The following is a 22,812-nucleotide window of genomic DNA, read 5'->3' as shown; positions in this document are numbered from 1 at the left end:
GTTGTTTATCCCAAACTCTCCATGCAAATTAATTACTTAAAAATCATACAATGTGATTTTCTGGATTTCACTGGATTTCACAGTTGAAGTCTCTCCGTCTCTCACAGTTGAAGTGTACCTATGATAAAAATTACAGACCTCTACATGCTTTGTAAGTAGGAAAACCTGCAAAATCGGCAGTGTATCAAATACTTGTTCTCCCCACTGTATATCAACAAATTGGTGAGGGCGCTAGAACAGTCTGCAGCACCCGGCCTCACCCTACTAGAATCTGAAGTCAAATGTCTACTGTTTGCTGATGATCTGATGCTTCTGTCACCAACCAAGGAGGGTCTACAGCAGCACCTAGATCTTCTGCACAGATTCTGCCAGACCTGGGCCCTGACAGTAAATCTCAGTAAGACCAAAATAATGGTGTTCCTAAAAAGGTCCAGTCACCAGGATCACAAATATAAATTCCATCTAGAAACTATACATACCTCGGCCTAAATATCAGCACCACTTCCACAACGCTGTGAACGATCTGAGAGACAAGGCAAGAAGGGCCTTCTATACCATCAAAAGGAACATCAAATTCGACATACCAATTAGGATCTGGCAAATACTTGAATCAGTAATAGAACTCATTGCCCTTTATGGCTGTGAGGTCTGGGGTCTGCTCACCAACCGAGAATTCACAAAATGGGACAAACACCAAATTGAGACTCTGCATTCAGAATTCTGCAAAAATATCCTCTGTGTACAACGTAAAACCAAATAATGCATGCAGAGCAGAAATAGGCCGATACCCGCTAATTATGAAAATCTAGAAAAGAGCCGCTAAATTCTACAACCACCTATTGAGAAAGGCCGCTGTAGGTAGATCTGGCTCTCAAGAGAAGACAGGCTATATGCACACTGCCCACAAAATGAGGTGGAAACTGAGCTGCACTTCCTAACCTCCTGCCAAATGTATGACCATATTAGAGACACATTTTTCCCTCAGATTACACAGATCCACAAAGAATTTGAAAACAAACCCGATTTTGATAAACTCCCATATCTACTGGGTGAAATACCAGTGTGCCATCACAGCAGCAAGATTTTTAACCTGTTGCCACAAGAAAAGGGCAAACAGTGAAGAAATAACACCATTGTAAATACAACCCATATTTATGCTTATTTATTTTCCCTTTTGTACTTTAACCATTTGTACATTGTTACAGCACTGTATATACTGTATACATAATATGACATTTGAAATGTCTTTATTCTTTTGGAACTTCTGTGAGTGTAATGTTTATTGTTCATTTTTATTGTTTATTTCACTTTTGTATATTATCTACTTCACTTGCTTTGGCAATGTTAACATATGTTTCCCATGCCAATAAAACGCCTTGAATTGAATTGAATTGAATTGAGAGAGAGAGAGAGAGACTGTGGGTGTAACACTCTCACACTCTCTCAATCTCTCTCTCTCTCTGTGTGTGTGTGTGTGTGTGTGTGTGTGTGTGTGTGTGTGTGTGTGTGTGTGTGTGTGTGTGTGTGTGTGTGTGTGTGTGTGTGTGTGTGTGTGTGTGTGTGTGTGTGTGTGTGTGTGTGTGTGTTTGTGTGTGTGTGTGTTTGGTGGTGCTTGAGGCCTGGGGGGATATGGTGGGTTCACTAGCAATAGTATCATGACCTAGAGCCTACGGGGACCTGACATCAGGACAGATTTTTCTCTGCAACCCGGCCCGCATAGAATTGTCCCGAGAGCCAACCCAGTACCCGCAAATAACATCAATGTATTTAACAAAATTCACGCAAGCGGGGTACGGAAGCAGTCTTTCCCCATCTAAAGCAATGCAGCCAAGCCTGATTTCAAGGAACAGTAAAAAGATACATGGTATTATAACTGTATTATAGCTCCCGTCCAATTTAAAAAAATATATATATATAGTGTAAATTATTTTCATAGTCACCAGGCAACTCCATTACTCTCAAAAGTTACTTCAACTTCAACCACTGATTGCTAGCGATGGCTAGCTATGCTAGCTACTTTACTAGTTTGTCTTAAGTGTTAGCATGCTATTAGCACACCCTGAACGCAAACATTTTTATTTTTAAAGGATATGCTGTAGGTTGATAACTATATCACCAAAGTATGTTGGATCAGACATTCAGTCATATTTAATTAAGAGAATGAACCAGATTTAACAAGGCAACCTTAGGGCTAATTTGAATGGGCGCCGATGGCAGATTTTTTGGAGATTTTTACATCCGTACCCCAGTACGACCCGTATAAATGCAGTGAATGTCACATCATGAGGGGCTATGGGGCAGAGGCACGGGCACTGCATGTTTGTTTACTGCTAGGCAACCCAATGCAACAGTGAGTGGGCTGCCTACAGCTGCATGCAGTGCAGCAGAGAGAAGAGAAGAAATTAACATGCTTTCATTTTGCAATTATCTTCATTTTAAAACATTTCCAACCCGCATTATAATTGTTCTGAACCGGAAACTGACCCACGGGTTGAAGGAAGGTTTTCATTGCACCCGCCAGCTGATTGGGTACCCTTGGGTACCTGACCCAATGCAGGACTCTTATACACTCACACACACATGCACCCAAAAAAGGCAAGGGCTACTGGACGTAGTGGGAACAGCAGTTGAATGGATTCTTATCTGGTAAAACATAGCGTTTATCTTGTGTGTGTAGCTTATTATGACACAATAATACCAATTTGCTTGTGATGCTGTTGAAGTGGCATAGCATTTGTCACACCCTGACTGAATGACAGCACATTCGCTTGTCAGACCATATCATTCTATTACCAAAAGACAGAAACCCGAAATCTTGTCCAAAATCCAATCCTTAGGACACAGCTTGCCATATGTAATTTCATGCTCTTGGTTTAGAATTTAAAAACCCAACAGTAATTCTATTTTTCTCTCATCTTGTTAATACGATTTAACCACTAAATGTTCTTCATTTACTCATTCCGCCTGATTTTTATGTAGGCTTTCCAGAAATCTAAGTATAAACAGTATCTCTTCTCAAATACATTTACAACCTTAAAATTGTAATGGATTTGGGAAGCGCAGTATCGGGAATATCCCAGATTGCCCCTTTAATTCCTGCAAGCCCAGCCAAGAGGATGTCAGTACAGCTGTAAGTAATGGAGCCTTTTTATGCTTCCTGTCTTAAAAATATGAATCATGAATCGTCTGCCTCTGCCGCTGAGACGAAGGGCCATGCAAGGAGAGACAGCATGTGCGCTTTACAGATTTCCCCTCATTTGAGAAACCCAACAACATTTTTCCAAAGGTGCGGATGGGAGGCTGGTTTCAAACTCTGTGAGAATTACCCCCATAGTGTTAGAAGGGGATGGTTCAATTTGAGTGTGCTCAGTGTGTGCTTGCATCTGTGTGTGTGGAATTGCTAGCTTGGCCTTGCTGAGTTTACTTCAAAGAGACTGAGGGGCTCTGAGGGTCTGGTGCTGCCTTTGTTGTGTTTCAAAGTGAATAATTACAATAGGTGAGAACGTGTGTTAGTGTGTCCTGGAAAGTAGTCAGTGCACTGCGGGAGACAAAACTGAGTTGACTCTCACGTAGTCACATAAGAGTCAATTAGACCTAGTTGACTCTCACATAGTCACATAAGAGTCAATTAGACCTAGTTGACTCTCACATAGTCACATAAGAGTCAATTAGACTTAGTTGACTCTCACATAAGAGTCAATTAGACTTAGTTGACTCTCACATAGTCACATAAGAGTCAATTAGACCTAGTTGACTCTCACATAGTCACATAAGAGTCAATTAGACTTAGTTGACTCTCACATAGTCACATAAGAGTCAATTAGACTTAGTTGACTCTCACATAGTCACATACGAGTCAATTAGACTTAGTTGACACTCACGTAGTTACATAAGAGTCAATTAGGATGTGCGTCGTCTATGTAGATGACAAAAGCCTGAGATATGACTAGTGTATTTCTACCACCGATTAAAACATTTATTGGATGTTCAGAGGGACTTCAGTGTGGGTCTGTGTATATGAGCTTGTCTTTGAAATAAAACAACAAGCTATAAAACTCCTCAAGCATCTCCACCATCCAATTCCCCAATCTGGACTCAACATCATATTTTCAGTGAAGTTTATGATGCGTCGCCAATGGCACCCTATTCTCTATATAATGCCCTGGTCAAAAGTAGTGCACTACTGTATGTAGGGAATAGTAAGCCATTTGGGAAGCTACCTATCCAGTCTAGAGACCGTTTTGCGTTGCCCGGATAGAATTGCTTGTCGCCAGTCATCTGTTTTTGTTATTGGTTCAAACTTGATCAATTTGTGGTGAGAAAAAAAGTTATTACGAATACGGAAAGCAATTTGATTCTCCCATCGTCGTGCCTCGGTCCTTTTTATTCTGTAATGAGTGACGCGGTAAAAGGGAAATCTTCATGGCATATTATCTGTTACAGGAAAGCAATGAAATGGATTTCTCTTTAATAGTTCTTCAATGGGAGAGGCCTGGCAGGTTTTTACATAACTCCATGTGTGTCCTAAAATGGCACCCTATTCCCTTTTTCGGGAACTACGTCTGGCCCACAATAATGCACTGTGTAGGTCATTTGGGACGGACCCTACACCTTTCACTGTGCGGCAGCCATACATGAGGAGGGCCTATTTCAAATGAAGTACAACCTCTAAGGCAAAATGACTGCTTCATAAACCCTTTATAAGGCTACATAGCTGACTTCAGCCTTCATAAACCCTTTGTATATAGATGCTTACTTCAGTAATGATTCATAAGGAATATCATGCTAGTGGTTAGCTGCGAGGGACCCCAAAAACACCTTATGTTCGCCATATGCCTAATCTGCAACAGTGTATGGAGGGAGCCTCCTGCTCCAGGCTACACTGTACCCTAGCTAATACAGGTGTCACACTGTATGGAGGCACAACTTTGATTAAGTCTGTCACTTTGGTCTTTGAAGTTTGAAGTCTGTCTTCATAGGAGCTACCTGAGGAGGTGAGTGGGTGGGGTTGTGTTGAGTTGAGAGAAACGCCTGTGAAAGACGTTATCATCTAATAGGCTAGTCATTGACTCGTGCAGCAGGACACGGGCAGGAAATTGACACGTTGTAATTTACAACTAATTCGAGGCGCGTGTTTCCCTAAAATTGTACTTAGATCATGTCCAGGAGAAGCTCGGCGGATGTCATCAGAGCAAACAAATGTAATTATGATCTCGAGAGCTATTTGTTTCATACCTGCTGGTTTCTCTCTCTCTGGCTACAGAATCAGTCTTCTCCGTGTAGGGCTCTCATGTGGGCTACAAGCTTGAGATTGCTGTTTTGCACCTCGCCCTCAAATCAGCAGTCTCAAAGCCTCCCCATTGTTTTTACTTTGAACTTGCAAGATATGTGCGAGTTTGTGTGTACACATGTGTAAGAGGGAGAGAGCGAGCGAGTGTGCTTTAAAGAGAGAAAGAGAGAGAAAGAGAAAGGGCACATGTGCGATTGTGTGTATGTTTGTGTGGTTATGTATGTATACATGCATGTGTATGCCGGGGAAGCTGCAAGGCTGCGCTGAGGCTTCACACACATTCCCGTATCTACTTTGATCAGCCTCTCTGGCCGTGCGATGGTGTGTGTGTGTGTGTGTGTGTGTGTGTGTGTGTGTGTGTGTGTGTGTGTGTGTGTGTGTGTGTGTGTGTGTGTGTGTGTGTGTGTGTGTGTGTGTGTGTGTGTGCTCTGGTGAGCAGCAATATGAAAGGTTGAGCCCCAACTGCTACTGCTGCTTTGGAGATTCCTCTAACATGGCACTCTCACACACACATGCGTACGTATGGATGGGTCCACACATGCGTGCGCACGTCACGTGCGTGCGCACGTTCCCACATATGCTGAGCACTTATTGGCTGATTTTCCTTCATTCTGCACCCCAAACCATCTCAATTGGGTTGAGGTTTGGAGATTGTGGAGGCCAGGTTATCTGATGCAGCACTCCATCACTCTCCTTCTTGGTCAAATAGCCCTTACACAGCCTGGAGGTGTGTTTTGGGTTATTGTCCTGTTGAAAAACAAATGATAGTCCCACTAAGCGCAAACCAGATGGGATGGCATATTGCTGCAGACTGCTGTGGTAGCCATGCTGGTTTAGTGTGCCTTGAATTCTAAATAAATCAATGACAGTGTCACCAGCAAAGCACCCCCACACCATCACCCCTCCTCCATGCTTCACGGTGGGAACCACACATGCGGAGATCATCCGTTCACCTACTCTGCATCTCACAAAGACATGGCAGTTGGAACCAAAAATCTCAAATTTGGACTCATCAGACCAAAGGACAGATTTCCACCGGTCTAATGTCCATTGCTCGTGTTTCTTGGCCCAAGCCTCCTTCTTCTTATTGGTGTCCTTTAATAGTGGTTTGAAGCAATTCAACCATGAAGGCCTGATTCATACAGTCTCCTATGAACAGTTGATGTTGAGATGTGTCTGTTTTATTTGGACTGCAATCTGAGGCTGGAATGAACTCTAATGAACTTATCCTCTGCAGCAGAGGTAACTCTGGGTCTTCCATTCCTGTGGCGGTCCTCATGCGAGCCAGTTTCATCATAATAGCGCTTGATGGTTTTTGCGACTGCACTTGAAGAAACTTTCAAAGTTCTTGAAATGTTCCAGAATGACTGACCTTAATTTCTTAAAGTAATGATGGACTGTTTCTCTTTGCTTATTTGAGAAGTTCTTGCTATAATTTGGACATGATATTTTACCAAATAGGGCTATCTTCTCTATACGACCACTACCTTGTCACAACACAACTGATTGGCTCAAACGCGTTAAAAAGGAAATAAATTCCACAAATTAACTTTTAACAAGGCACACTTGTTCATTTAAATGCATTCCAGGGGACTACCTCATGAAGCTGGTTGAGAGAATACCAAGAGTGTGCAAAGCTCAAGGCAAAGGGTGGCTACTTTGAAGAATCTCAAATCTCAAATATATTTTGATCTGTTTAACACTTTTTTGGTTACTACATGATTACACATGTGTTATTTAATAGTTTTGATGTGTTCACTAGTATTCTACAATGTAGAAAACAGTAAAAATAAAGAACAACCCTGGAATGAGTAGGTGTGTCAAAACTTTTGACTGGTACTGTACACACACATGACACACTCACAAGCACACACTACTGCTCCTGTGAATCTGGGCCACTGCAGAGGTAGCATATTAGCTCCTGTAATGAGGAGTGATAGGGACATTTTTAGACTGGCTTTTCTCTGAATGTTACAGAATCCTTAATGCACATTTAATCTATGTAAGCACAACTTCAATATTTCAAAAGTGTGCTCTATCTGACATTTGCTTCAACCCTCTCTGCAAATACTCTTGTATATTTACCAAACTCTGAGTACACACATTTTTATTATTATTGAACAGTCTCACTGTAAGTCACTATATATTCTTAGCTGCTTTTTATTCATATATCCTAGCTAATTTTCCCCTAACATCGGACTTCCCCTAACTTCGGACACTCTCTAGCGGTTGTAGGATTAAATCACCTCGAGCTCAACATTTACATGGCCTGGAAAATAACGGTACGTTTTGCGACTAAAGACACTTTTCTAGCTAGCTGACCATTTTCATTGCAGTTTATGTAAGTTAAGTTATATTTTGAGAGTTTTCAAAAAAACATTTTGTTAACCCGTTAGCTAACATTTTTACCACACCAATAATCACAAAACATCGATTGCTTGATCACAAGATAACTCTGTTGAAGGTAATATATTTCCTTAACACTGTTGAATATGCCGATAATACTGGGCGCTACGCTACTTCTATCTCGCTAGAAGTGTGAACTGAACCTGCCATGGCTGTGGCCAGTCACTATGACATTAGTAGGCCTATATCATAGCTCTAGTGAACAGCAGGCAGTGTGACTGACGCTGGGAGTTCGAACCCGGGTCTTATTTGCGCCAGAAGAGTGCAGTAGCATGCTAATCAAAAGTGTAGGCTTTGGTTTGGCACAATGAGAAAGCATATCTGGCCATGGCAAGTTAAGAGCTATCAGAAACCCCTTCATGGGAGCTCCAATAAACCCCACTATATGAGTCCGCAATGAGGTTTCTGTGGCGACGGCAGGCAGGTCTCCCAGTCCCAACACGCAGAGCTGTTTTAACATTAACCCAGAGTTGGCTAGAGAGAGGGGAACTGTATTTAAGCTGCATCCCTAAGCAACTCATTGCTCTGTGGGATGCCAAGTCCAGCACTCACCACTAGAGGTCGACCGATTATGATTTTTCAACGCCGATACCGATTATTGGAGGACCAAAAAAAGCCGATTCCGATTAATCAGCCGATTTTTATTTATTTATTTGCAATAATGACAATTACTACAATACTGAATGAACACTTAGTTTAACTTAATATAATACATCAATAAAATCAATTTAGCCTCAAATGAATAATGAAACATGTTCAATTTGGTTTAAATAATGCAAAAACAAAGTGTTGGAGAAGAAAGTACAAGTGCAATATGTGCCATGTAAAAAAGCTAACGTTTAAGTTCCTTGCTCAGAACATGAGAACATATAAAAGCTGGTGGTTCCTTTTAACATGAGTCTTCAATATTCCCAGGAAAGAAGTTTTAGGTTGTAGTTATTATAGGAATTAAAACACTATTTCTCTCTACACCATTTGTATTTCATATACCTTTGACTATTGGATGATCTTATAGGCACTTTAGTATTGCCAGTGTAACAGTATAGCTTCCGTCCCTCTCCTCGCCCCTACCTGGGCTCGAACCAGGAACACATCGACAACAGCCACCCTCGAAGCATCGTTACCCATCGCTCCACAAAAGCTGCGCCCCTTGCAGAGCAAGGGGAACAACTACTCCAAGTCTCAGAGCGAGTGACGTCACCAATTGAAACGCTATTAGCGCGCACCCCGCTAACTAGCTAGCCATTTCACATCGGTTACACCAGCCTAATCTCGGGAGTTGATAGGCTTGAAGTCATAAACAGCTCAATGCTTGAAGCATTGCGAATTGCTGCTGGCAAACGCACGACAGTGCTGTTTGAATGAATGCGTACGAGCCTGCTGCTGCCTACCATCGCTCAGTCAGACTGCTCTATCAAATATCAAATCATAGACTTAATTATAACATAATAACACACAGAAATACGAGCCTTTGGTCATTAATATGGTCGAATCCGGAAACTATAATTTCGAAAACAAAACGTTTATTCTTTCAGTGAAATTCGGAACCGTTCCGTATTTTACCTAGCGGGTGGCATCCCTAAGTCTAAATATTGCTGTTACATTGTACAACCTTCAATGTTATGTCATAATTATGAACCATTCTGGCAAATGAATTACGGTCTTTGTTAGGAATCACACAGTTCGCAACGAGCCAGGAGGCCCAAACTGCTGCATATACCCTGACTGCTTGCACGGAACGCAAGAGAAGTGACACAATTTCCCTAATTTATAAGAAATTCATGTTAGCAGGCAATATTAACTAAATATGCAGGTTTAAAAATATATACTTGTGTATTGATTTTAAAGAAAGGCATTGATATTTATGGTTTGGTTTGGTGCAACGACAGTGCTAAATCATCATCCCGTTTGGCGAAGTAGGCTGTGATTCGATGAGAAATTAACAGGCACCGCATCGATTATATGCAACGCAGGACACGCTAGATAAACTAGTAATATCATCAACCATGTGTAGTTAACTAGTGATTGTGAAGATTGATTGTTTTTTTATAAGTTTAATGTTAGCTAGCAACTTACTTTGGCTTCTTGCTGCCCTCGCGTAACAGGTAGTCAGCCTGCCACGCAGGCTCCTCGTGGAGTGCAATGTAAGGCAGGTGGTCAGAGCGTTGGACTAGTAACCGGAAGGATGCAAAAACGAATCCCCAAGCTGACAAGGTAAAAATCTGTCGCTCTGCCCCTGAACAAAGCAGTTAACCCACGGTTCCTAGGCCGTCATTGAAAATAAGAATGTGTTCTTAACTGACTTGCCTAGTTAAATAAAGGTGTAAAAAATATATATATAAAAAAAAAAACGGCCAAATCGGTGTCCAAAAATACCGATTTCCGATTGTCATGAAAACTTGAAATCGGCCCTAATTATTCGGCCATTCCGATTAATCGGTCGACCTCTACTAACCACTCAGGACCCAGATGTTTGTGGAATGAAGCCTATATACGCCACTCATAGCCTAGCAACCCATTCTGAACGTGACATTTCATATCCATTCCAGGATAGGACTCCTTTGCGAAAAACTGGACCACAACAATTGTTAGGCTAGCTCGTTAATTCATACACTAACTGACTAGGCTAAATTCATTTGTACTTGATGGTTCATTCACACCTGTTTTTTTCAAAAGCCAAATGTTGTTTTCTGATCGAACCAAATGCACAGGAGGGAGAGAAATCAAAACAAACAGACACATGCGTCTGACCTTGTTTCTACTACGTCCCTGTGTGCTTATCACACTATTAACGTGATGGTATCATGGTATTAAGATTGAGGGCAGTAGCAACAGAGTAGCAGTGGAGTTAATCTCAATAGCAGCAGGAAACAGAGTAGTAGTAGTACTCTAGTGAAGTTAATCCCTGTATGTCAACATGACCCTGACAGAACAGAACAGCATGTACTGCCATGATGCCTCCCAATCAGCTTCTGTTGTGTAACTACATGGTCCCAAAGGCTTAGTGGGTTAAACTATGTTTCTGGCATCACCAGGGTTGTGGGTTTGATTCCTGCATGGACCACATACAGTTGAAGTCGGAAGTGTACATACACATCAGCCAAATACATTTAAAATCAGCTTTTCACAATTCCTGACAAGTAATCGTAGTAAAAATTCCCTGTCTTAGGTCAGTTCGGATCACCACTTTATTTTAAGAATGTGAAATGTCAGAATGATAGTAGAGAGAATGATTTATTTCAGCTTTTATTTATTTCATCACATTCCCACATTCACACTTCTTCGGCCACGGAGAAGGAGATAGGGTCCCCGCAGGCCTTGGTAACAGGCCGCGTCGGTGGCACTGTATTATCCTCAAAGAAGGTGTTTAGCTTGTCTGGAAGCAAGACGTCGGTGTCCGTGACGTGGCTGGTTTTCTTTTTGTAGTCTGTAATTGCCTGTAGACCCTGCCACATACGTCTTGTTTACGACTCTATTTTGTCCCTGTACCGACATTTCGCTTGTTTGATTGCCTTGCGGAGGGAATAACTACACTGTTTATATTCGGCCATATTCCTGACCTCTTTCCATGATTGAATGCGGTGGTTCGCGCTTTCAGTTTTGCGCGAATGCCACCATCTATCCACGGTTTCTGGTTAAGGTAGGTTTTAATAGCCACAGTGTATACAACATCTCCTATGCACTTCCTAATAAACTCACTCACCGAGTCAGCGTATAAATCGATGTTATTGTCTGGTCCATTTTCCAGTCCACGTGATCAAAACAATCTTGAAGCATGGATTACGATTGGTCAGACCAGCGTTGAATGGTTCTAGTCACTGATAGGACAGTATGAGCTAGGTGGAGTCGTTGTCGGATTTGCCGAAGGGAGGGAGGGGGAAAGCCTTGTATGCATCGCGGAAGTTAGAGTAGCAGTGGGTCTAGTGATTTGCTCGAGCGGGTACAACAGTCAATGTGCTGGTAGAATATAGGTAGCCTTGTTCTCAAATTAGCTTTTTTTAACCTGTTGAGGATGGGGGCGCTGTTGTGGCTATTTATGCTAATCGTGTAATTTTTTGAAACGGCTTCCCACAAAGTTCTTGATCGTACAATATGCATATTATTATTATTATTGGATAGAAAACAGTCTATAGTTTCTATAGGAGTTGAAATTTTGTCTCTAAGTGGAACAGAGCCCATTCTACAGCAATTTCCCTGACATGGAGTCTTATTTCAGAAATTTTGGCCACTGTTCTGGATTCAGTTAAAAGGGCACTGTTATTGCTATGACTATACGGACACTGCTTACGTCTTCCCCTGGATGTCTTTACGTGATGACGATTTGAATGGGGTCGATTGCGCGTTCACAGGCACTATAAATTAAAAAACCCTGAGGCTAGTCACTCTTTTGGAGCTGCGTCATGCGCCTAGAGGACACCGACCCGCACCTGTTCCAAGCATTAGTGGAGGGAGTAATATTACTCTGGTGATGTTTCTACTCGTTATGGGAGTTAAAAACATCATAAGGTAGTTAATTTAAAGCGTTTTATAGCAATTTATATCCGTTTAGTGCGATTTTGGGACATTTATTTCTGAAACGCTGTGAATTGCTGGGCACGCTTCCAGTTCATCCCGAACGCAGTTGGCATTTCCACATGGCAAGAGGACAGCTTTCCACCAAAAGACGATTGGACCCAAGAAAGGATCCTTTGCCCAAGATACTGATGGAAGAACAGCTCAAAGTAGGACATTTTTATTATGATAAATCGTGTTTCTGTCGAAAAATGTTAGTGGCTTAGGACGCCATGTTTTTTGACGTAGCTTCGCTTGGCGCAAGCTGTATTGAAAAGTAAGGATAATTTAAAAAATGTAATTCCGCGATTGTATTAAGAATTAAATTGTCTATCAATCCCTGTCCACCCTATATTTTTTAGTCACGTTTATGAGTATTTATGTATAAGAGTAGATCACTGTCTAAGTGGCGCACAGACTTTTTCTGACCAGCTGAGCTACATTTCACATTGTCTAACCATGATTTTGGTGGCTAAATATAAACATTTTCGATCAAACTCTATATGGATTGTGTAATATGATGTTACAGGAGTGTCATCTGAAGAATTCTGAGAAGGTTAGTGAAAAAATTAATATATTTTGGCGATGTTTACTTTTATCGCTCTCTTTGGCTAGAATCAATGCTGGGCTGCTATGTGCTATGTGCTATGCTAATATAACGATTTATTGTGTTTTCGCTGTAAGACACTTAGAAAATCTGAAATATTGTCTGTATTCACAGGATCTGTGTCTTTCGATTCGTGTATGCTGTGTATTTTTACGAAATGTTTGATGATTAGTAAGTAGGTAAACACGTTGCTCTAAGTAGTTTTTCTATTCCATTTGTGACGGTGGGTGCAATTGTAACCTATGCCATCTACCTGAAATATGCACTTTTTTCTAACAAAACCTATCCCATACCATAAATATGTTATCAGACTGTCATCTGATGAGTTTTTTTATTGGTTAGGGGCTATAAATATCTTAGTTTAGCCGAATTGGTGATAGCTACTGGTGTTGGTGGACAAATAAAAGATGGTGGATTATGCTAATGTGTTTTTAGGTAATAGATGTACATCTTTACATATTGTGTCTTCCCTGTAAAATATTTTAAAAATCGGACATGTTGACTGGATTCACAAGATCTGTGTCTTTCATTAGCTGTATTGGACTTTAATGTGTGAAAGTTAAATATTTTAAAAAAATATTGTTTTTGAATTTCGCGGCACTGGTTTTTCAGTGGGGGTGGGGGGGGAGTGCCGCTAGCGGCACTCTCATCCTAGACAGGTTAAATCACCAGCTACAATAAATGCAGACTCGGGATTTACATAGAGTCCAGTTTACATAGAGTCCAGTGAAGTTCTTTCAGGGCCATCGAGGTATCTGCTTGGGGGGGGGGGGGGGGGGGGGAATACACGGCTGTGACTTTAATCAGAGAATTCTCTTGGGAGATAATGCAGTCAGCATTTTATTGTAAGGAATTCTAGGTCAGGTGAACAAAAGGACTTGAGTTCCTGTATGTTGTTATTGTTACACCATGAGTCGTTAATCATGAAACATACACCCCCGCCCTTCATCTTACCAGAGAGATGTTTATTTCTGTCGGCGCGACGCGTGAAGAAACCAGGTGGCTGTACCGACTCTGACAACATATCCCGAGTGAGCCATGTTTCCGTGAAACAGAGTATGTTACAATCTCTGATGTCTCTCTGGAAGGCAACTCGTGCCCTAATTTCGTCCACCTTGTTGTGTAGAGACTGGACATTGGCGACTAATATCCTCGGAAGCGGTGGGTGGTGTGCTCGCCTTCTAAGTCTGATCAGGAAGCCGCTCCGTCTGCCTCTCCTGCGGTGACGACGTTGTTTTGGGTCGGCCTCTGAGATAAGATCCCATGTTCAGGGTGGAGGTCCGAACAAAGGATCCGCTTCGGGAAAGTCGTATTGCTGGTCGTAATGTTGACGTCACTCTTATATCCAATAGTTCTTCCCGGCTGTATGCAATAACACTTAAGTTTTTCTGGGCTAACAATGTGAGAAATAACACATAAAAAACAAATGACTGCATAGTTTCCTAAGGACTTTCCTAAGCGAGGCGACCATCTCTGTCAGCGCCATCTTGCTCAACTCCACTACTACTGACATGATTCGCTATCCTACATGTCAGAAAGGTTTGTTATCTGAAGTTGTACCGTTGCTGAACGAACCCCATGGTTGTGTGTTTGGTTCCCGGATGAACCACATATAGCTTCCTGAAAATACAAGTTACTGTCTAGATGTTAAAAGTTCTGTACAGTAAACAACCATGGAGAAGCCAGGTTAATTCACTCACTGAGAGAAAATACAGAATAGGCAATGGAGCCTTGATTATGGAAATGGGCTACTTGAGTGTCCTTGATGAATGCAATGGAGAGCCCTCTGGGTGAATGTAATGGCGAGTCTTTTGACGTTGACTCAGACCTATTGTGTGGGTGGGTGGGTGGTGGTTTACTGTAGCTCTGCGAATGGTCTTTGTCATCATTATCCCTGGCTGTTGATCTCTGTCTCTTTGGGGGTAATGACAGGGTCAATGTCATTGTGTCGCTGTTATGCAACTGTTGTGTTGCCGGACGCGGAGCTAGGGCTTTGTGGACATCTGTGATCCACGCTGAAAATGTATGCATCAAAAATGGCACACTATTCCCTATATAAATACACTACTTTTGACCAGGGCCCATAGTTTGTATTTGGTTTCATACACTTTATTTATCAACATTAGTCTAATTGAGTTCAAGTCTCGTTCGCCATAAAGACCTGGGCCCGTATTAACGAAGCGTCTCAAAGTCAGTGCAGATCTAGGATCAGTTCATACATGCGGCCCCTGGCAAGGAGATTTTGCCTAGCTGCTCACTGAGAGGTCCTGTTGTCTAGGCCATTTGCCATGACAGTTTGTTAAGGAGCACAGTTAGGCCAGTGCCAGAGCCGCTTGGTACTGACGCCATGTGTTGGTTGTTGGAGAGGTGACGATGGCGTTGATTTGTCAACCGCTGTGGTTTGATGCAGGTCCAGTATGCCTGATGAGGTATCAGTCGATTAACACCTAGGGCTGCCTCCGCTGTTTGTGCCTGTGGATCTCAGTAGTCAATACACGCTCCACGTGTTGTCAATACGTTTTCCAGTATGGGACGATAACTCATAAAACTGTTGTTTTACAAAAATGTAGCAATGTCACATAGACCATTTAATTGTAGACAAAGCCTTTTCATTCAAATAGGCCTATATATTATTGAATTTTTTCCTCCAAAATGAATACTTTCACAAATAATCAAATACTTATGTCCGTTTGGATATTCAAATATTGTAATAACCGTGACCATCCCTAATGGCGAGGACGACACCATGTAGGTGTTGGATTGATGGTGGTGGTGATGCATGGTCCTCCTGGCACTCAGTTCTTCTGATTCTTCTTCGCCTACAACAGTCATGTCATCACGACATTAGAACACTCCTCTGAGTACAAAGGGAAATTGGTTTAAAAAAAGGGCTGGTGTGTCAGGGATAAACCTGGCCTATTTCAGGTCCCAGTCTGTCCCTGCAGAGATGCATATGTTAAAGGGATTATGAATCGTGCATGATTAACAAATCTAAATAAAGCCCCAAATAGCATCATCAACAACAACATAAGAACTGCGAGGTTCCGCTCTCTCTCTCTGATTTCTACACGACGTCTGCTTGTTCAGCTTATCATATCCATACGATTTCATACCTACTCAAGACTGTTTATCCCTGACTGCATCACATCTCAATGTGGGGAAGGTGACATTGGACGGAAACGTCGTGGCCGCGGCTGGAATTTAGTGGCAGCACGTCATTGACTCGGACGGATTCCAATGTTAATTTGCTTTGGTTGTTGGCAGTGGCTGGCAAGGGCACGCGATGACGACGCTGGCAGACACTGCAGGCCCAGTTGGCACATGGCCGTCATCCCCGTTGGCTACATCTGTGAGACACAGACAACCAGCTGAACACAATCATCTCTATCTTTACCCTCACTGGAGGCCATTTGCAAAACGAGATGTTGTCCTTGACAAGCAGTAGCACCGGACAATTGCTTGGGATCCAAGCCGCTTCTCTCTCTCTCTTTAGGCTAGAGTGGACTCATTGTTTCAGGAGCTCTGCAACCAAGAGTTAATTCATCTTGGCAGGAGATGGAGTGATTGAACGGTGCTTTTTGTGGATTTAACTTCGACTATTTGTTTTACGGCGATCGTTTTCTTCCTTGTGCTGTGCTCGGGCCAGAGGTCCACTGTGTCATAATGAAAAGATGGGATAGGGGGAATTGAGGTAGCTGAAACTAGAAGAAGTGATTGGGGGGGGGCTGGGGGGTTGACTATGCTGGATCATGTCTCTTGCAGTATGACATAACCCTTAATGCTGGTACTAATAAAGAGAAATAGGAGAGAAGAAAGAGAGTATAGGGAGAAGGAGAGGAAAAGGGAGGGAGAGACGGAGAGGAAAAGGGAGGGAGGGAGGGAGATGGAGGGAGGGAGAGAGAGAGAGAGGGGAGAGGGAGGGAAAGCGAGATGGAGAGACAGAGACTGTGGCTGTCTCCTGGGGCAGATGGCATGCTGGGATTCTTTCGCTCCTAGAGACTGAAGAGTGTGTGTTAATTCTCACTTATTATCTCCACAGCTAGAATGAAGCCTAAGGGGAATCACCAAGCAAAGACAAACATCCAAACACCTCTCTTACTCTCTGTGTCTTACTCTCTGTGTCTTACTCTCTGTGTCTTACTCTCTGTGTCTTACTCTCTGTGTCTCTCTCGCTCACAATTCAATTCAATTTGCCTTATTGACATGACGTAACAATGTACATATTGCCAAAGTGTACTTAGGGGATTAAGTGATACATTTACGATATTAACATAATTAAAATAATAATAATCAAGACTGTCAACGGTACAGCACTAACAACAATAATCAAAGGTCAAAATAAACATACATTGAGCAATAACAACAACAATGCCATAGAGGACATGTGCACTGTCCCTCATTTTATGGCAGGCAGCAATTTAGTGCTCTCTATCTCTCTCTCTCTTTTTTTTCGTCCAACCTCTTTAGGTGCCTGTAATGTCCATGGCATATTAGTGGATCTAAACAGAACAGTGCGATGGTGGAGGGAGGGAGGCAGAGCATTGTGGTGGGTAGGGATGGGAGCGGTAGACACAACAACACCAGTCACATTTCTGTGAGAGATTCTGGAACAGGACAAAGGCTGACAGTGGAGAACACAAACCAGCTACAAAGGGCCAGGCAGCTCTGCTAAACTAGTGCTACGTCCCACACGGCACCCTCTTTCCTTTATAGTGCACCACTTTTGACCCGGGCCCATAGGGCTCTGGTTAAAAGTAGTACACTATATGAATAGGATGCCATTTGGGACACACTCCTAGGTTAGGCTGAACCGAATACACAGAGACGCCTCATTGGTTGGCTCCCATGCTGTTGTTTTTCACAAGTCAGCGATTTGTCGCCTGATGTGGGATATTTCCTCACCGTTTGTTGTTCATTGCTCATTAAACAGCATCATTAGCTGAGGTTGCGCTGAGGTCGTCACTCCTTTAGAAAACAGAGCTGATTGTAAGAGAGACAACTGTTAACGTAACGGTAAAGGAATTACCCCAACCGGCCAGGTAAGTGTGTGTGTGTTTGTGAAAAAGTGGTATTTGACACATTTTCATTATCTGCGGTGGTGGTTGTGGTGTGTGTGTGTGTGTGTGTGTGTGTGTGTGTGTGTGTGTGTGTGTGTGTGTGTGTGTGTGTGTGTGTGTGTGTGTGTGTGTGTGTGTGTGTGTGTGTGTGTGTGTGTGTGTGTGTGTGTGTGTGTGTGTGTGTGAATAACTAACATCCCAGTAATGTTCTCAGTCACGTCCTTCTTCTCCGCACCTCTTCGCAGTGGCACGCTCACACACTGTTGAAGCCGTGCTACATTCAACACCAGGGCCAGGGGTGAAGCTGCTCTGACACAAGGCCCGTCCCGAACTACATACTGTTCCACATATAGTACTCAAATTTTGACCAAGGCCCATAAGCCTCTGGTCAAAAGCAGTGCACTATGTTGAGAATACGGTGCTATTTTAGTACACACCCACAGATGAGCCAAGAGAGGTGTCAGCCAGAGGGTTTGGGAGTGACACTGTGTGTGTGCGTGTGTGTCTTCATTGTCTGCATGTGTGTAGAGAAGCCCTCTTGCAATGCTGAAACTAGCTCACCCTAAAGTGAACCTGTAAAACAACACTTTTCACCGTGGCAATAAAACATACTGTGAGCTCCAAAAGTATTAGGGAAGTGACAACTTTGTTGTTTATTTGTCTCTGAACTCCAGCTTTTTGGATTTTAAATGATACAATGATCCTGCTGTAAAAGTACAGACTGTCGTCTTTAATTTAAATGTATTTTCATCCATATTGGGTGAACCGTTTAATAATTACAGCTCTTTTGGTACATAGTCCCACCCATTTTAAGGGACCAAAAATGTAAGGACAAATTCACTTATGTGTATTTGAGTAGTGTAGTATTTGGCTCCATATTCATGGCACACAATTATTACATCAAGCTTGTGACTCTACAAACTTATTGGATGCATTTTCAGTTTGTTTTGGTTTTGTTTCAAATTATTTTGTGGCCAATAGAAATGAATGGTAAATAATTGATTGTGTCATTTTGGAGTCACTTTTACTGTAGATAAGAATAGAATATGTTTCAAAACACTTCTACATTAATGTGGATGCTACCAGGATTACGGATAATCCTGAATGAACCGTGAATAATAATGAGTGAGAAAGTTAGATGCACAAATATCATAGCCCAAAACTTGCAAACCTCACACTGGAGTAACCTTCACCCCTTCACTCTACTGAGAGAACTGTAGAGAGGAGAAAGAAGACACACACCTGCTGCTGTATATATTGGATATTTGTGTGTCTGTACACTGTCGATGTGCATGTATGTGTGTGTTTCAGCATGTGTGCGTGCACACACGTTTTTCTGTGTGTACAAACGACACAATGTTTACCCCTCTTCTCTTCACTGGTACTTAATCTTCTGTCTAATCCACACTGCTCCGGGGCAGCCATGTTTCATAAGATTTAGCAGTAAGACGCAATTTGGGGAACTGTAAAATGGGTCATTCTATCCTTTTGGGTTTCAGGGGGATTTAAATAGCAAAGAAAGCACAACAAATAGTTTAAAAAGCTCCGAATAACTCTCACCAAATATTCTCGGATTTCTCAGATACATGCAGAAGCTCATTAAGCTAGGCTACTCTCGAATACAGTACATTTGCACACTCATGCACGCTCTTACGCACGTTTGCACACACAGATGTATGATCTGTACTCTTTTGTTACTGAGAATTTTCCTGAACAGCAGGAAATGCAAACTTTTAGTATATTTGAGTTTTAAAAAGGATTCTAAAGTTTGTCATTTAGATTTTGAAATGTCAGACTTGCTTTTCCCTTCACGAAAAATGTATCAACCCCTACAAAAATGTCCATAAATTATAATTCACATTTCCTGTTGCTGCAGGATTATTTTTCTGCTGTAATCAAACTGGCTCAAATTAAGATTGTACATCTGTATTGGCATTTGACATGGATTCACACACGTGCGAACGCACAGACTCATACGCATACACACACACACTCTCTTTAGGTGCAGCGTAGAGGAGAGAGTAGAGTAGGAGATGAGAGGAAACCGTTATTTGAGCTGAGCACTTCTCTCTGAGCCAGAGCAGGGTAAACCCATCAAAGAGAAGACCCTGACTTCTCTTGTCCAAAGACCATCTCCTCCGACTACCCTCCACATCTCAATCTTCAGGGGCCCTACAGCAGCAGGTGTGTGTCTTCTCTCTCCTCTCCACAGTTCTCTCAGTAGAGTGAAGTAGTGAGGGTTACTCCACTTCAGGGCTGATTGTGCCTTCTCTCTTTCTCGCTCTCTGTCTTTGTTTCTAATCCTCTCCTCTGCCACCTAGCCCATCAGACCAATGAGCAGGAGAGGACACAAACACTCTCATTTTTTTTATTTATTTTTTTATTTCACCTTTATTTAACCAGGTAGACCAGTTGAGAACAAGTTCTCATTTACAACTGCGACCTGGCCAAGATAAAGCAAAACAGTGCGACATAAACAACAACACAGAGTTACACATGGAGTAAAACAAACATACAGTCAATAATACAATAGAAAAAGTCTATATACAGTATGTGCAAATGACGTAGGATAAGGGAGGTAAGGCAATACATAAGCCATAGTGGTGAAATAGTTACAATATAGCAATTAAACACTGGAGTGATAGATGTGCAGAAGATGAATGTGCAAGTAGAGATACTGGGGTGCAAAGGAGCAAAATAAATAACAGTATGGGGATGATGTAGTTGGATGGACTATTTACAGATGGGCTTTGTACAGGTGCAGTGATCTGTTAGCTGCTCTAACAGCTGGTGCTTAAAGTTAGTGAGGGAGGTAAGAGTCTCCAGCTTCAGTGATTTTTGCAGTTCGTTCCAGTCTTTGGCAGCAGAGAACTGGAAGGAAAGGCGGCCAAAGGGGGAATTGGCTTTGGGGGTTACCAGTGAAATATACAGTTGAAGTCGGAAGATTACATACAACTTAGCCAAATACATTTAAACTCAGTTTTTCACAATTCCTGACATTTAATCCTAGTAAAGATTCCCTGTTTTAGGTCAATTAGGATCACCACTTTATTTTAAGAATGTGAAATGTCAGAATAATAGTAGAGAGAATGATTTATTTCAGCTTTTATTTCTTTCATCACGTTCCCAGTGGGTCAGAAGTTTACATACACTCAATTACTATTTGGTAGCATTGTCTTTAAATTGTTTAACTTGGGTCAAACATTTCGGGTAGCCTTCCACAAGCTTCCCACAATAAATTGGGTGAATTTTGGCCCATTCCTCCTGACAGAGCTGGTGTAATTGAGTCAGGTTTTTAGGCCTCCTTGCTGAGGTCAGGGCTTTGTCATGGCCACTCCAATACTTTGACTTTGTTGTCCTTAAGGCAATTTGCCACAACTTTGGAAGTATGCTTGGGGTCATTGTTCATTTGGAAGACCCATTTGCGACCAAGCTTTAACTTCTTGACTGATGTCTTGAGATGTTGCTTCAATATATCCACATACTTTTCATTCCTCATGCCATCTATTTTGTGAAGTGCACCAGTCCTTCCTGCAGCAAAACACCCCCACAACATGATGCTGCCACCCCCGTACTTCACAGTTGGCATGGTGTTCTTCGGCTTGCAAGCTTCCCCCTTTTTCCTTCAAACATAACAATGGTCATTATGGCCAAACAGTTCTATTTTTGTTTCATCAGACCATTTCTCCAAAAAGTACGATCTTTGTCCCCATGTGCAGTTGCAAACCGTAGTCTGGCTTTTTTATGGCGGTTTTGGAGTAGTGGCTTCTTCCTTGCTGAGCGGCCTTTCAGGTTATGTCGATATAGGACTCGTTTTACTGTGGATATGGCTGCATGGTCCCATGGTGTTTATACTTGCGTACTATTGTTTGTACAGATGAACGTGGTACCTTCAGGCGTTTGGAAATTGCTCCCAAGGATGATCCAGACATGTGGAGGTCTACAATTTTTTTTCTGAGGTCTTGGCTGATTTCTTTGGATTTTCCCATGATGTCAAGCAAAGAGGCACTGATTTTGAAGGTAGGCCTTGAAATACATCCCCAGGTACACCTCCAATTGACTCAAATCATGTCAATTAGCTTATCAGAAGCTTCTAAAGCCATGACATCATCTTCTGGAATTTTCCAAGCTGTTTAAAGGCACAGTCAACTTAGTGCATGTAAACTTCTGACCCACAGGAATTGTGATAGAGTGAATTATAAGTGAAATAATCTGTCTGTAAACAATTGTTGGAAAAATGACTTGTGTCATGCACAAAGTAGATGTCCTAACCGACTTGCCAAAACTATAGTTTGTTAACAAGAAATTTGTGGAGTTTTTGAAAACTAGTTTTAATGACTCCAACCTAAGTGTATGTAAACTTCAACTGTACCTGCTGGAGCGTGTGCTACGGGTGGGTGCTGCTATGGTGACCAGTGAGCGGAAATAAGGCGGGGCTTTAACTAGCAAAGACTTATAGATTACCTGGAGCCAGGGGGTTTGGCGATGAATATGAAGCGAGGGCCAGCCAACGAGAGCATACAGGTTGCAGTGGTGGGTAGTATATGGGGCTTTGGTGACAAATCGGATGGCACTGTGATAGACTGCATCCAGTTTGCTGAGTAGAGTGTTGGAGGCTATTTTGTAAATGACATCGCCAAAGTCAAGGGTCGGTAGGATAGTCCGTTTTACAAGGGTATGTTTGGCAGCATGAGTGAAGGATGCTTAGTTGAGAAATAGGAAGCCGATTCTAGATTTAATTTTGGATTGGAGATGCTTAATGTGAGTCTGGAAGGAGAGTTTACAGTCTAATCAGACACCTAGGTGTTTGTAGTTGTCCACATATTCTAAGTCAGAACCGTCCAGAGTAGTGACGGGCGGGCAGGTGCAGGCAGCGATCGGTTGAAGAGCATGCATTTAGT

General features: G+C 42.2%; 1 protein-coding gene across 2 annotated transcripts in view; it reads left to right on the top strand.

The window, feature by feature from the left end:
* The window catches only part of LOC139566646 (catenin alpha-2), a 756,349-nt gene that overhangs the window by 10,209 nt on the left and 723,328 nt on the right, over window positions 1-22,812 (top strand). The window contains exon 1 of one of the 2 annotated variants that reach the window (XM_071387897.1): window positions 17,660-17,893. The exons of the other annotated variant lie outside the window; for it this stretch is intronic. The gene's annotated coding sequence lies outside the window, so the exon portion shown is untranslated. Of the gene's footprint in view, window positions 1-17,659; window positions 17,894-22,812 lie in introns of those variants that run through there. 2 annotated transcript variants of the gene reach the window in all.

The sequence above is a fragment of the Salvelinus alpinus genome, chromosome 39 (assembly GCF_045679555.1).
Source record: "Salvelinus alpinus chromosome 39, SLU_Salpinus.1, whole genome shotgun sequence".
Classification (NCBI taxonomy): domain Eukaryota; kingdom Metazoa; phylum Chordata; class Actinopteri; order Salmoniformes; family Salmonidae; genus Salvelinus; species Salvelinus alpinus.
The sequence above is the reverse complement of the archived record's forward strand: the minus strand, read 5'-3'. Positions and strand labels throughout refer to the sequence as shown.